At 44.0% G+C, this 13696-nt stretch overlaps 1 protein-coding gene and 1 non-coding gene across 2 annotated transcripts in view; one reads left to right on the forward strand and one right to left on the reverse strand.

Annotated features, from left to right (window-relative positions):
- The window catches only part of NRXN3 (neurexin 3), a 1784727-nt gene that overhangs the window by 327816 nt on the left and 1443215 nt on the right, over positions 1 to 13696 (forward strand).
- Positions 10775 to 10912, reverse strand: LOC114816647. Its single transcript, XR_003764445.1, has one exon. It is a non-coding gene; the product is annotated as a small nucleolar RNA SNORA7 (small nucleolar RNA).

Consider the following 13696-nt stretch of genomic DNA (forward strand, 5'->3'; position numbering starts at 1 on the left):
CTCCTTTCCTCACCTTCACTGCCTCTCTATCCTTCACCTTTGCTGGCCCTCTCTCCCTTCCCTTCACTGGCCATCTTTACCTTGCCTTTTCTGGCCCTCTTCCCCTCATCTTCTCTGGCCCTTTACTCCTTTCCCTCTTTCCTTCCTCCTCACCTCCTCCAGCCCTCTTTCTCACTACTCCCAACTCATGGCCGTGCCTCACTTCACAGTAAGAAGCCAACTGTGAGGGTGACCCAGGGTTGGTCAAGAACAACAAAGGGAGAGGACCATGAGAGAGGCATGGTTGGTGGATAAGGCAGAGCTGAGGGCATCTGTTTTCATAACAAGGGAAGGGGAAAGTAGAACTATAGATATATAAGCATCATTAATAAAATGAATAGAATAATAAATATGTACTTATATGCACAAGTATTGTGGGGCGGGGAGGGGGGTAGAACAGAGGGAGGGAGTTGGGGCAATGGAGCGGGGAGGAGGAGCAGATAAAAGGGGGGACCCAATCTGGGAAGACCTCCTGGAGGAGATGAGCTCTCAGTAGGGGTTTGAAGAAGGGAAGAGAGCTAGTTTGGCTGATGTGAGGAGGGAGGGCAGTCCAGGCCAGAGGTAGGATGTGGGCCAGATGTCAACTGCAGGACAGGCGAGAACGAGGCACAGTGAGGAGGTTAGCGACAGAGGAGCGGAGTGTGCAGGCTGGGCTGTAGAAGAAGAGAAGGGAGTTGAGGTAGGAGGGGGTAAGGAGAGCTTTGAAGGCAGTAATGAGAAGTTTCTGCTTCATGCGAAGGTTGATAGACAACCACTGGAGATTCACCAGCATGAAGTATAGACTGAAGCAGGGAGAGACAGGAGGATGGGAGATGAGAAAAGATGCTGATACAGTAATCCAGTTGGGACAGGATGACAGATTGTACCCACAAGGTAGCAGTTGAGATGGAGAGGAAAGGGTGGATCTTGGAGATGTTGTGAAGGTGAGACTGGCAGGTTTTGGAGGCTCATATGGTTGTCGTCACGGGTAAATCTGAGCAGCTTTCAATCTCCTGTCAGAGTCATCCGCTACAGGCAGTGTGCTTTATTCCCTCTCCCTCAGGGAGAGCCTGTTCTAGCCTGTCCATTAAATAATAACTAATTTTGTTACGCTCTTCCTATATACAGTCTTTTCCACCCTCTCAGTCCCTCTTTCCCTCATTCGTAGGCCCTCTTTCCCACTCCCTTGGGCCTTCTTTCCTGCCCTCTCAGGCCTCTTTCTTGCCCTCTCGGGCGTACTGTACTAAATGCTGAGGTTGATAGAAAATAATCAGGCCAGACCCAGTCCCTGTCGAACAGTAGCTCACAGTTTAAATAGGAGGGAGCATAGGCGTTGAACCCCCATTTTATGCATGAGGAAACTGAGGCACAGAGTAGTTAAATGAGTCCCAAGATCACCCAGCAGTAAAGTGACAGAGGCAGAATTAGAACCCAGGTCTCCTGACTCTTAGGCCTGTGCTTTTTACACTAGGCCACACTGCAACAGTGAAAAGAAAGACCCCTGAAACCTAGTTATTGTCCTGTTAATATTCCTTGTCTCCTTGGGCTGCTGCAGCAGTTCTCATTCTGAGGAGCAGCATGGCATAGCTGATAGAGCAAGGACCTGGGAGTCAGAATGTCATGGGTTCTAATTCTGGCTCTGCCCCTTGTCTGCTGGGTGACCTTGGTCAAGTCACTTTACTTTTCTGTGCCCCAGTTACCTCATCTGTGAAATTGGGATTGAAACTGTGAGCCCAACATGGAACAAGGGACTGTGTCCAACCCGATTTGCCTGTACACCCCAGGACTTAGTATACTGCCTAGCGCATAGTAAGTGCTTAACAAACACCATAATTATTATTATTATTATTCCTTGTTGTGTGCCCTCTCACCTTCTTCCTTCTATGCTACTTCCCTTGTACTCTCTCCTTCTTCTACACTCTCCTTCTTCTTGAGGCAATCAGGAGACTTCCTGCTTTCCTGGACTGATGCTGCGGAATTACCACACATTTGCTCTCTTCATACCCTTCTCTTTTCTGATTCAGTCTGGAGATTTTTTGCCCTGCCCTCTTTCTGTTTCCACTGCTGAGTCTTGACAGGTTATTCACCACCTAGTCACAGGCTAACAGCCAGGCTAACAGTTAACCTATGACTAACAGTTTAAGGACTCTTATCTATACATCTGGGGACACAGTTTCTTTGGCAAGTGTCTTTTACCCATTTTTTCTTCCAAAGTTATGGCTGTTTCTTCGGATGGTTACCAGCTGATATTTCAACGAACTTATCTTCCCACCAACTTCCATCAGTAGCGATAACGCCGCCATTCTTTCCGTTCCACAAGCCTGTAACCTTGGCATTACCAATGATTCATTTCTCATATTCAGATAGTCACCAAATCCAATCAGTTCTGCCTTCACAACATCTCCAAAATCTGCCCCTTCATCTCCATCCAAACGTCTACCACTGTGGTCCAAGCACTTATCATATCCCATCTAGAGTACCGCATTGGCCTCCTTGCTGACCTTATACTTCCTATCGCTTCAGTCCATATTTCACACCGCTGCCTGGATTATTTTTCTCATACATCATTTTGCATATTTTTTCACTTCTCAGAATTCTCCAGCAGTGCTTGACACATGGTAAGAGCTTAATAAATACCATTATTATTATTATTACCATTATAGTTATTATCATCATCATTCATCTCCTCATGAAGCAGACTCAACATTGGCTTTTAAGACACTTAATCAGCTCTCTCCCCCATACCTATACTCGTTTCTCTGCCACAACCCATCAGGACAGTTCGCTCTTCTAATACCAACATACTGGGCTTTAATCTCATTTCTCTCACTGTTGACCCCTTGCTCTCTCCCTCCCTCTTACCTGGAACTGCCTCTCCCTTCACTCTGACAGACCACCACTCTCTCCATCATCAAAGCCCCACTAAAATTATGTTTCCTCCAGGAAACCTTCCCTGACTAATCCCTCATCTCCCCACCCTTCTGTTTCATGTCTACACTCAAATCTGTACCCACAAAATACTCGTATGTTCAACCCAGCCCCACAGCGTTTATGTTCATATCTTTATATTTGGTGTCTTCCTTTACCTGTAATTTATTTAAATGTCTGTCTCTCCCCCACTGTGCCCCGCAAGATTATAAGACTCTGAAGCAGGGGTTATATCTACTTATGCTTTGTACTCAGTACACTAAGTGCTCAGTAAATGCCATTGTTTGATTCATAGGATGTCACAATCACCGCTGATTGCTAGGTGAAGCATTGTGATGTCATAATCATACTAATTCTGATATCACTAACTGAACTGAATGGAAGAGTTAGCATCTCTGGGCTGTTTGGGTACTATGTCAGTAGAGTTGACTTTCCTTTAAGTAACCTGGAAGAAAGAGAGTCATTTCATTTTGAAGTGCAAGTAGGTAGGGTACTTCTATTTGCATCAGAAAACTTCCACAGTGGCTTGATTTACAAATTCAGTCTGAGGGACCAGCAAACCAAAGGAGACTAGGAAATCTTTTCACATCTGCAAATACATGAAGGTATTTCATGCTGTTATAGTGCCTCAAAAAGTTTAATTTTTGGTCAAGTTGTAATTTAAAGAAGACAAGATCAAAAGCAATTTTCATTCATCTTCTCAGTCTCAACCTGGTTGGAGGGTTTGAATCCAAGAATCATCTTTTTTTTCTTCCTGAATTTTGGCTGTTGTTTTCTGGGTTGCAGCTGGAATTCACTCATAAAAAACGCTAAAGAACAAGTTAATCCAACTATTTCAAAAAGAAATGGCTTGACTAAAGTTCAAGTCATCAACGACAGTTTTATCTGATCCCCATTATGGCTTTAACCCTGATTTGTGACCCAGAATTATTTGCGTTTAGGACACAGTGGGAAATTTGGCCCCTTGTACTCAGGAGTAGGTGAGGCTCACCTCCTTTGCTAGAAGGCTGTAAAGACTAATGACTAAACTGAGTGTAAAATGCTTTGGGTCCTTAGCTGGTAGGAGTTGCAAAAAGCAAAGTGGCATAAGTACTATTTCCTCGTGTAAGCATTGATTTTTTTCCTGAGTAATGTCTTCCAGCCCAGCATGATAGCTTTAGAGTCAAATCCTTTGTCTCTTCCAATAGTTGTTTCTCTTGAATTGTTTGATTTTGGTTATCTTTATCCAAAGTGTATTTCTTGCACGGTGTAATGGTTCCATAAATTGCAGCCATAATTTTGTGGCTTTAACAGAACGATAAACCTTGTCTGGGTCTTTCACTTGCTCCACACTATATCCCCAAATCTCCATCCTCCCTGGATTCTTACTCTGGTGTCACAAGGACCCTCAGTTGAACATCACTGTCCTGGGATATCACTGCTCTGTTTGAAGCGATAGGAATGAAGTTTGCTGTTATGTATCTTTTGCCTCTTTTATCTTATTTTGCTCTCAAAGATTTTTCTTGGGGGAAAAAAAGGTCCTTTCTTGATTGCAGCAATTCAGGGTTCTCTAATCACCCCACCACCGGCTTCTCTTTTGAGTACCAAACAGCACAGCAAGGTAGTATGGTGAAGAGCTGAGTGAACTCCCATCCCACTTGGCTAGCCAGTTTGGAGACCAAGAGGTCACACCCCAAACCCCCTAGACTTGCTCTGTCTCTTACCACAGCTGATTGGTATGGGACATGTGGAACAGCCTGTGTATTCTCACTTGTTTACTTCTCCAACCTCCCAGATGATGGAGATCATGGAGCTGGGAAATGGGTAATGGAATCATTTTCATCCTAAGAAAACTTTCTCTGTAGCTCCCCTATCCCCCTTTTTCTTCCCCCCCCCCCACCCAGCCCTTTCTTTTCCTTGTGAGGGGGTTTGTAAATTGTGGTTTAAATAATGATAAAGTGGGATGTTGCTTTCTCCTGTGGGCAGTTTTTTTCCCAACACAAACTGGTTGTTCTATGGAGTGTGAAATGCAGTTAGAGAGTTAAATAATAAGAGGACAACAGTTGTGCAGAGGTCTAGGAGAGGGAGAAAGATATTTTCAGCACAGATTTCAAGTGAGATGGAGAATGGGTGTGGAGACACAAACAAATAGGGAAAAATATGAGCTTCAGTTGGAAGTATCAAAAATGATGCTTTTTTTAAATGAAGTAGCTTATGTTAGGGGAAGGAAGAGGAAGATGCTAAGGAAAGAGGTAGAGGGTAGTGTTTCATGAGGCAGTGAAACCTATTGCTGACTGTGGGAAGCAGCATGGTTTAGTGGATAGAGCATGGACTTAGGAATCAGAAGGACCTGGGTTCTAATGCCAGTTGGTTGGTTGGTTCTGTGATTCAAAGAGATGACAGCTCTGGGCTACCTACTTGATGGGGAAAGAAAAACCTCCAGCCACAGCACTGAGAAGTCATAATAATAATAATAATGATTGTGACATTTGTTAAGTGCTTACTATGTGCCAGACAATTGAATCTGCTGTGTGACCTCAGGCAAGTGACTTCACATCTCTAGGCCTCAGTTACCTCATCAGGAAAATGGAGACTAAGACCGTGAGCCCACTATAGAACAGGACTGCATCCAATCCAGTTATCTTGTATCTACCCTGGTGCTTAGAACATTCATTTATGCATATTTATTGAGTGCTTACTGTGTGCAAAGGACTGTACTAAGCACTTGGGAGAGAACAGTAACAACAAACAGACTTATTCCCTGTCCACAGTGAGCTCATAATCTAGAGATTCATGTGTCTGGTACATAGTAAGCCCTTAAAAATGCCATTATTATTATTATTATTATTATTATTATGACTTCTCAGCATTGTGGTTGGAAGTTTTCCTTTCTCCATAAAGTGAGCAGCCCAGAGCAGTCACCCTCTGAATCATGGAACCAGTCGATATTTATTCAAGGCTTAGAGGTTCCAAGTCTATTCGGAGCCATCACTGAACACCTCAGGTATCCCACTCCCCATCCCAGAGCCCCCAGAGAGCACAAGGATGTTGGTAGGTAAGTGGAGGGGCACAGAGAGCTGCAGCAGCAGATACACTCCAGCAGCAATAGGCTGTCCACTCTCCTATTTCACTTGACTTTGGTCCAACTCAGCCCAGCAGTGACCTATGTCTGACAGAGAGAGAAGCTTGACAATTCCTTGGTGACTTACTCATGCATGATGGAGTCTCTGGACCAGAATGATGGATGAGCCTTGGTCCTGAGATGTCAGAGCTAAGCATGTGTGCAAAGGAATTGATTGTAAGACCAGTAGTTTGTGGTTGATCAGTCAATTAGAGGTATTAATTGAACAATTACTGTGTGCAGAGCACTCTACTAAGTTCTTGGGGGAGTGCAGTACAAAGGACTTGGTAGATATGTTCCCTGCCCACAATGAACTGCGGTCACTAGCCCTCTCTCATCAGCATCATTAGTATTCCTGCTGTGCTTGTGTTGATGAAAGTGCTGAAAAGGAAACCCCTGAGTGAACCATTTGCAGAGAGGAAATATTCTGCATGAACCCCTATTTGTGAGCCTAACTCAAGGTAGGAGGAATGATGGGTCTTCCTGGGGAGATTTGACATCTAAGTTCAGTATCTTTCCTCCAATTGATGAAACTGAGCTTTTTAAGACTTCATCCCCAGAAGGGTTGGGAGAAATTACAGATTCTCCCCTGTTGACATGAAGAGAAAGAGTCCAAAATGTTCAAATGTCAACTGATAGAAACTGGGTTGATGGGAGTCTCCTTTTACTTTTTAGGACAGTCAGACAGTCAGTAGTGTTTACTGTGTGCAAAACTCTCAACTAAGCACAGTGGAGAGTACAATAGAATTAGTACAAGAGAAGAAATAGACAAGATTCCTTTTCTCAAGAACCTTATGGTCTAATTTGGGGAGATGTACACAAAAATAAATTAAATCGAGAAAGACGGAAAAGGGGATATGTACTTGAGTTGATGCTTAACTAATCAGGTAGGTAAGATACAAACATAAAGACAATAGGAAATTGAGAACTCTTAAGGACTTGTGAGTGGCAGAAATGTTGAAATGGCATTTGGGGAGTATAACCTGGAGAGAGTAGAAATTTAGAGGGAAAGGCCTCCTGCAGGAGATGTGATTTCAGAAGGTACAGTACATTTCCTAAGTGTTTTTTCTTCTGTAGCAGACTCCAAAGCTATACCATCATTATTTACATCATAGCTCTTCACATTCTGTCTCTCTCTCTGCTTCTCATCATTCTAGTCCTTTAGCTCACAGATTTGATCATTGATCATTGATCAGCTATCACCACGATACAAGCTCAGGATCACAGCTAGAATATTGTATTAGTCTTTTCACTGGTTTCCCTTCCTCCAGCCTCTCCCAGTGCAGAACATCACAATAAGCACCTACTTGAGTATAATAGAGTGAATAAATAGGAGACCTGTCCCCAAGGATCTAGTGAAGAAGATGGGCACTAAAATAAATTAAAGATACAAAGAAGAAATAGAATAGAAATATAATAATTGTGGTATTTTTAAGTGCTTACTATCTGTCAAGCACCATTCTAAATGCTGGGCTAGATTCAAGTTAATCAGGTCAGACACAGTTCCTACCTACCTGGAGCTCACAGTCTAAGTAGGAGGTGAATAGGTATTGAATCCCTATTTTGCAGATGAAGGAACTGAGACACATAGAAGACTTGCCAAATGTCACACAACAAGTAATGGGAGAGCTGGAATTAGAACCCTAGTCCTCTGACTCCCAGGCCTGGACTCTTTCTGTTTGAGGTAGATTTTTCTTAATGGATTAGTTGAGGGAGCCCTCCTTCCTACGGAAGGCAAATCAGTTATTTTTGTGGGTTTTCCTGTAAGCTCGTTGTGGGCAGGATATATGTTTCTTATGTTGTTACGTTGTACCTCCCCCAGCTCTTAGTATAGTACTCGCCACACAGTAAGTGCTCAATAAATGCGATTGACTGACTGGCTAGAGTAGGAATGTGGTGAATAACTACATCAGCCTGATACTCTAAGCTAATTCAAGGTCCCACAAGGCAGGAACACCCCAAACTTTTATGTTTGCTACCAGGATTTATTCCCAATCTTCATAGGGGCACCCAAGGCAGGAAATTGTAAGTTGACGTTCCTAAAATGACAAAGTCAGTGGTCAAACACCCAGTGAAACCCACGCCATCTGACTTTTAAACCTGGGCCCTTTCTAGGTGATAAATACTGTCTGTAGTGTGGCAAGGAGTAGTTTGTACAATTAGGAGTGTGCTGGGCTGAGAAAAGTTATATTTCCCTAGAGCCCCTCAGGTGGATCAAGGTCGGGTAAATTTGGGGAGTGAAGGGGCGCACTGAAGCATCAGACTTTTGCAAAACTTCCCCCTCCCTATGTACATGCTGGGGGTTGACCTTATGACATGTGCCCAGACTACTGTGGGCACTGGTGGCCCTCACAGACCCAGGATGTCATGAGAGTTATGCCAGGCATGCCATTAACGGGATGATGTCACGTGCACCATTTTGCAAAAATTTGCCAATTCAGCCTCAAACTAGACTATTTCGCTGGGGGACCCCGACCCCTCATGATTTGATACAGAACCCTATGAACACGGCTGCCTTGTCTCAGTTCCAGGGCTTGTTGCCAGGAGCCTCAACAGAAGGCAACTAGATCCTGGATGAAAAAATAATGCCGGCCATAAAGGTGTCTGCTGCCTTAAGCATCCTTGTCTTTTGCTGCCTAGTTGCCTCCGACCCATAGCGACCCCATGAGAACGCCCCACCTCCATCTGCAATTGTTCTGGTAGTGTATCCATAGAGTTTTCTTGGTAAAAGTACAGAAGTGGTTTACCATTGCTTCCTTCTGCACAGTAAACTTGAGTCTCCACTCTTGACTCTCTCTCATGCCACTGCTGCCCAGCACAGGTGGCTTTTGTCTTGTAGCAGATTGCCTTGCATTCGATAGCCACTGCCCAAGCTAGGAATGAAATAAGTATGCCTATGCTTGACTCTTCCTCCCATAATCAAGACTGGTAGAGTACTGGAAACTCTCCAGGTACAACTCTGAGAGAGGCTTAAGCATCCTGGAGTATGGCTTAGTGGATAGAGCGTGGGCCTGGGAGTCAGAAGGACCTGGGTTCTAATCCCAGCTCTGCCACTTGGCTGCTGTGTGACCTTAAGCAAGTCACTCAACTTCTCTGGGCCTCAGTTACCTCATCTGTAAAATGGGGATTAATATTGTGAGCCTCTTGTGGGACAGGGACTGTTTCCAACTGATTGACTTGTATCTACCCCAGAGCTTAGAACAGTGCTTGGTACATAATAAGCACTTAGCAAGTTCCATAATAATAATAATTATTATTTGGTAGGTGAAGACCAGCTGAAACCTGGACTTTCTGGCATAAAATGAGGTGACTGGCCACCCTAAACCAGGCTAATTCAAACTCTCATATTCTTCTCACAATATCCCCACTCTGAGTCTGTGAAGCCTCAGAGAAAGTGTAGTACAGTTGTGAAGGGGGTGTGCTTCTGGACAAGAAGACAGGCAAAGAAACAGCCTGCATGATTTCTGGGCACACAGAGCATTCATCTAGTTGGCCACTGCTGGGAGGTTTCCCAGGACGAGTGGCATGAAGTGGCCTCTTTTAAGTAGAAAGGATTTAACCCTGTCTCCTTGGAATAAAAACAATTTGATAAAATCTCTCATCATTACATGGCCCAAGACACATGAAGTATACTTCATGTGTCATTGCCTAGTGGAAAAGGTACAAAACTGGGAGGTAGGAGACTTAATAATAATAATAATGTTGGTATTTGTTGAGCGCTTACTATGTGCCGAGCACTGTTCTAAGCGCTGGGATAGACACAGGGGAATCAGGTTGTCCCACGTGGGGCTCACAGTCTTAATCTCCATTTTACAGATGAGGGAACTGAGGCACCGAGAAGTTAAGTGACTTGCCCAAAGTCACACAGCTGACAAGTGGTAGAGCTGGGGTTCGAACCCATGACCTCTGACTCCAAAGCCCGTGCTTGAGTTTCAATACAGTTGTGCTACTGTCTGCTGTGTGATCTCGGACAAGTCTCTTAACTTGTCTGTGCCTTAGTTTTCTCATCTGTAAATTGGACAATAAATACCTGTTTTCCCTGCCCCCATCCCCTTTTTCTTTGAGCCCACTGTGGGACAGGGACTGTCTGATCTGATTATATTGCACCTAGCATAGTGCTGTGCTAGACACAAGTACTTGAGAAAAAACACAATTATTCTTCTTCACATAAATGTTGTGTGCTTCTCTAGAGCTCCATAGAGATTGTTCCCCTATAATCTGGGTCCTTAAGCCCCTGAGTCTTCTTTTAGTTTAGCAAAATGATAACAGAATAACTCTTCTACAGTGGAAGTTTCTGCCTCAATCTCAGTGTTTGGGTGACATCTAATTGTAACAGTCAAGATTCCTTTTGCCCCTGGCAGGATGTTCAGATTGTCACAGTGGATCTACTGGATGCTGGTGTGAAGAATTAGAGATGAAAGCCAGCCTCAGGGATAGAGGGAGGGGGTGTCAGTGACTTCACTGCTTCAGGAAGTAACCACTGCTTGTCTTGTCTTATCTTGTCTTATGCCATCGAGTTGTCTCCAGTGGTCTCTGACCCATAGTGGTGGCATGGACACCTCTCTCCCAGAAACCCCCACTTCCACCTGCAATCATTTTGGTAGTGTATCCATAGCGTTTTCTTGGTAAAAATATGGAAGTGGTTTACCCTTTTCTTCTTCTATGCAGTAAATTTGAGTCTCCACACTTGTCTCTCATGCCACTGCTGCCCAGCATAGGTGAGTTTTGACTTGTAACAGATTGCCTTCCACTTGCTAGCCACTGCCCAATCTAGGAATGGAATGGGTATACCTCTGCTTGATTCTTCCTCCCATAGCCGAGACTGGTAGATTACTGGAAACTCTCCAGGTGCGACTCTGAGATGATAGTGACACTGCATCAGGAACGAACTGTCAAATGGAATGAACTAGCTAGTGAGGGAAACTAGGAAACTAGGAAACATGCCTAAGGGAAACTGAGCCTAAAGGCCTATTCATTTTGGGTTTAAGTCCAAAATAGCCTGGTTTACTTGTCTGTGCCCTAAAGAGAATGAACTGGAAGACTGGGGGACTAGAAGGTAGGTGATTGGATGCACTTTCAAGAATTGAATGCACAGGAAGTCTGCATGTTAAGGAGGAGGCTGAGGAGAGGTGAGGACCACTTATTAATAATAATTATAGGCTGTGTTAAGGTTTTACTATGTGCCAAGCCCTGTGCCAAGCATTGGGGTAGGTAAAGATCAACAGGTCGGACACGGAGAAGGAGAAGAGAAGGAGTGAGAAGAGATGTGGAATCCTCATTTTACAGAGGAGGAAACTGAAGCCCAGAGGAGTTAAATGACTTGCTGAAGGTAACACAGCAGACAAGTGTCAGAGCTGGGATTAGAAGCCAGGTCCTCGAACTCCCAGACCCACGTTCTTTCCATAAGGTAAATGCCTCTCTATCAAAACATCCTGAGCAGCAGGAATAAAGGGTCAGGACTGAGTCTGGCTTTGGACAAGCAGGGTCCAGCCCTGTTAAGTCTAAGAAGGTGAGGAGCCAGAGCTGATAAAACTATTTTTCTCTGACAATAAACTTCAATTTCAGACCAGAAAATGATTACCTTTAAAGGGTCCCTGGGGTCTCAAGGAGCAGAGAGGTTGGGGAAGATTGAGATGGGAGGGGACAGCAGATTTGTTCATTCATTCATTCATTCAATTGTATTTATTGAGCACTTACTGTGTGCAGAGCACTGTATTAAGCACTTAGGAGAGTACACCAATAAACAGACATATTCCCTGGTCAGAGGAGGAGTTGAGAGGAGGCCTGAGTGGTATTAGAGGATACTAACAATCAATTGTGTTTATTGAGCCCTTACTGCATGTCACTGATTGATTGATTGATTGATTGATTGATTGACTGCACACTTGTCATGGGCAGAGAAAGTGTCTGCCAAGTCTAATACTGTACTCTCCCAAATGCTTAGTATAGTGCTCTTCACACAGTGAGCACTCAATAAATATAATGGATTGATGGCAGAGTACTAAGTACTTGGGAGGGAACAGTATAAGAGTTAGTTGACATGTTCTCTGCTCACGAGGGGTTTACAGACAATCAATCAATCAATCATGTTTACTGAATGTTTACTGTGTGCAGAGCACTGTACTAAACACTTGGGAGAGTACAACAGAGATGGTTAGATGCATTCCCTGACCACAAAGAGCTTACAGTCTAGTTGAGGACACAGGCATTGCTGTAAATATGTAAATTACAGATATGTACATAAGTGCTGTGCAGCTGAGGGTGATTAAAGTGAAAATCCGAATGCAAGGGCGATGCAGAAGGGAGAGGGAGTTGAGAAAGGCCTCTGGGAGATGTGCTTTTAATAAGGTTTTAGAGGAGGGGAGAGTGATGGTCTTTCGGATATGAAGGGGGAGTTCTGGGTCAGAGGCAGGACTAGGCAGAGAAGCAGCATGGCTTAGTGGATAAAGCACAGGCCTGGGAGTCAGAAGGACCTGGGTTTTAATTCTCACTCTGCCACTCTGTGCATTGGGCAAGTCACTTCACTTTTCTGTACCTCAGTTACTTCCTCTGTAAAATGGGGATTTAGAGTGTCATCCCTTTGTGGGACAGGTACTGTGTCCAACCTGATTAACTTGTATCTACCTCAGTGCTTAGAACAGTGCTTGGCACACAGCAAGTGTTTAACAATTATTATTATTAACATTACTATTATTAATCAGGAAGCTTACACTGTAGAGGAGGCATTGTGGGGCTCTCCCACCAGCCAGTCTCTCTTCCTCTGCTCACCAGAGTCATGGGTAGGAGACTGAAACCAAGCAGGAGGGCAGTTTAAACCTGAGACATTAATGTAATGGTCTTGGGAAGTTAATCTGTTTCCCTTTTAAATAGGTCTGCATACAGGCTGTCAGTGCCTGCCATCTCTCCCCTAACAGATTTATAGCTTTCTGGGATTCCTTGGTTCAATTTCCTATTTGGAGGCTAAACAGGGCCACAGCGCCTTTTCTTAGCAATGGCAAATGTATATCAATCAATTTAATTTGAGTCACAAATGGAATCATTCATCAAAAATCTTTGATATCCTTCCGGATTCTTTCTTTCCCTCTTCTCTCCCCCATTTTCCCTTTCCTGGCCTCCTTTCTTTCTGGTTCCTCATGGCTGCCCCATATTAGAGAGGGCCGTCAGATTGAAACGATTAAACCTTGTTAATGGGCTCTCGCTCTTTTGTTCTGGACTCATCTCTCAATGACTGGGATAACTGGGCATTTGATCATGAATAGGTTTCTTGAAGGGAGCATTTAATTGCCTTGAATGGTGCCTTTTAGCTATTTAGTGAGTGCAGGATGAATAATTTGGGAGCCTAATAATAGTGACCTGGCTCTCTCTCCCAAATAGCATATTATCACCTCCAGATAGATGGTATGAACTTATTGAGCCATAACAGGGTTTGTTCTTAGCATGGGTGAATGTTAGCCCAGTTTACTCATCTTACAATTGGGGGCTCATTGTAACTCAGGGCTTTGTTTTCTTTGGTAAGCACAGAGAAGGAGGGTGAAATTGGGGGAGAGGGTTCAGACTGTAATATTTCATTATTAGGGAGTGGGTTACAGTGGCTTGGCCAGAGAATTATATTAAGGACCTCTATCTAGGGCAGGATTAAGGCTTTGATGG

Source organism: Ornithorhynchus anatinus, chromosome 1, assembly GCF_004115215.2.
Source record: "Ornithorhynchus anatinus isolate Pmale09 chromosome 1, mOrnAna1.pri.v4, whole genome shotgun sequence".
Taxonomy (NCBI): Eukaryota; Metazoa; Chordata; class Mammalia; order Monotremata; family Ornithorhynchidae; genus Ornithorhynchus; species Ornithorhynchus anatinus.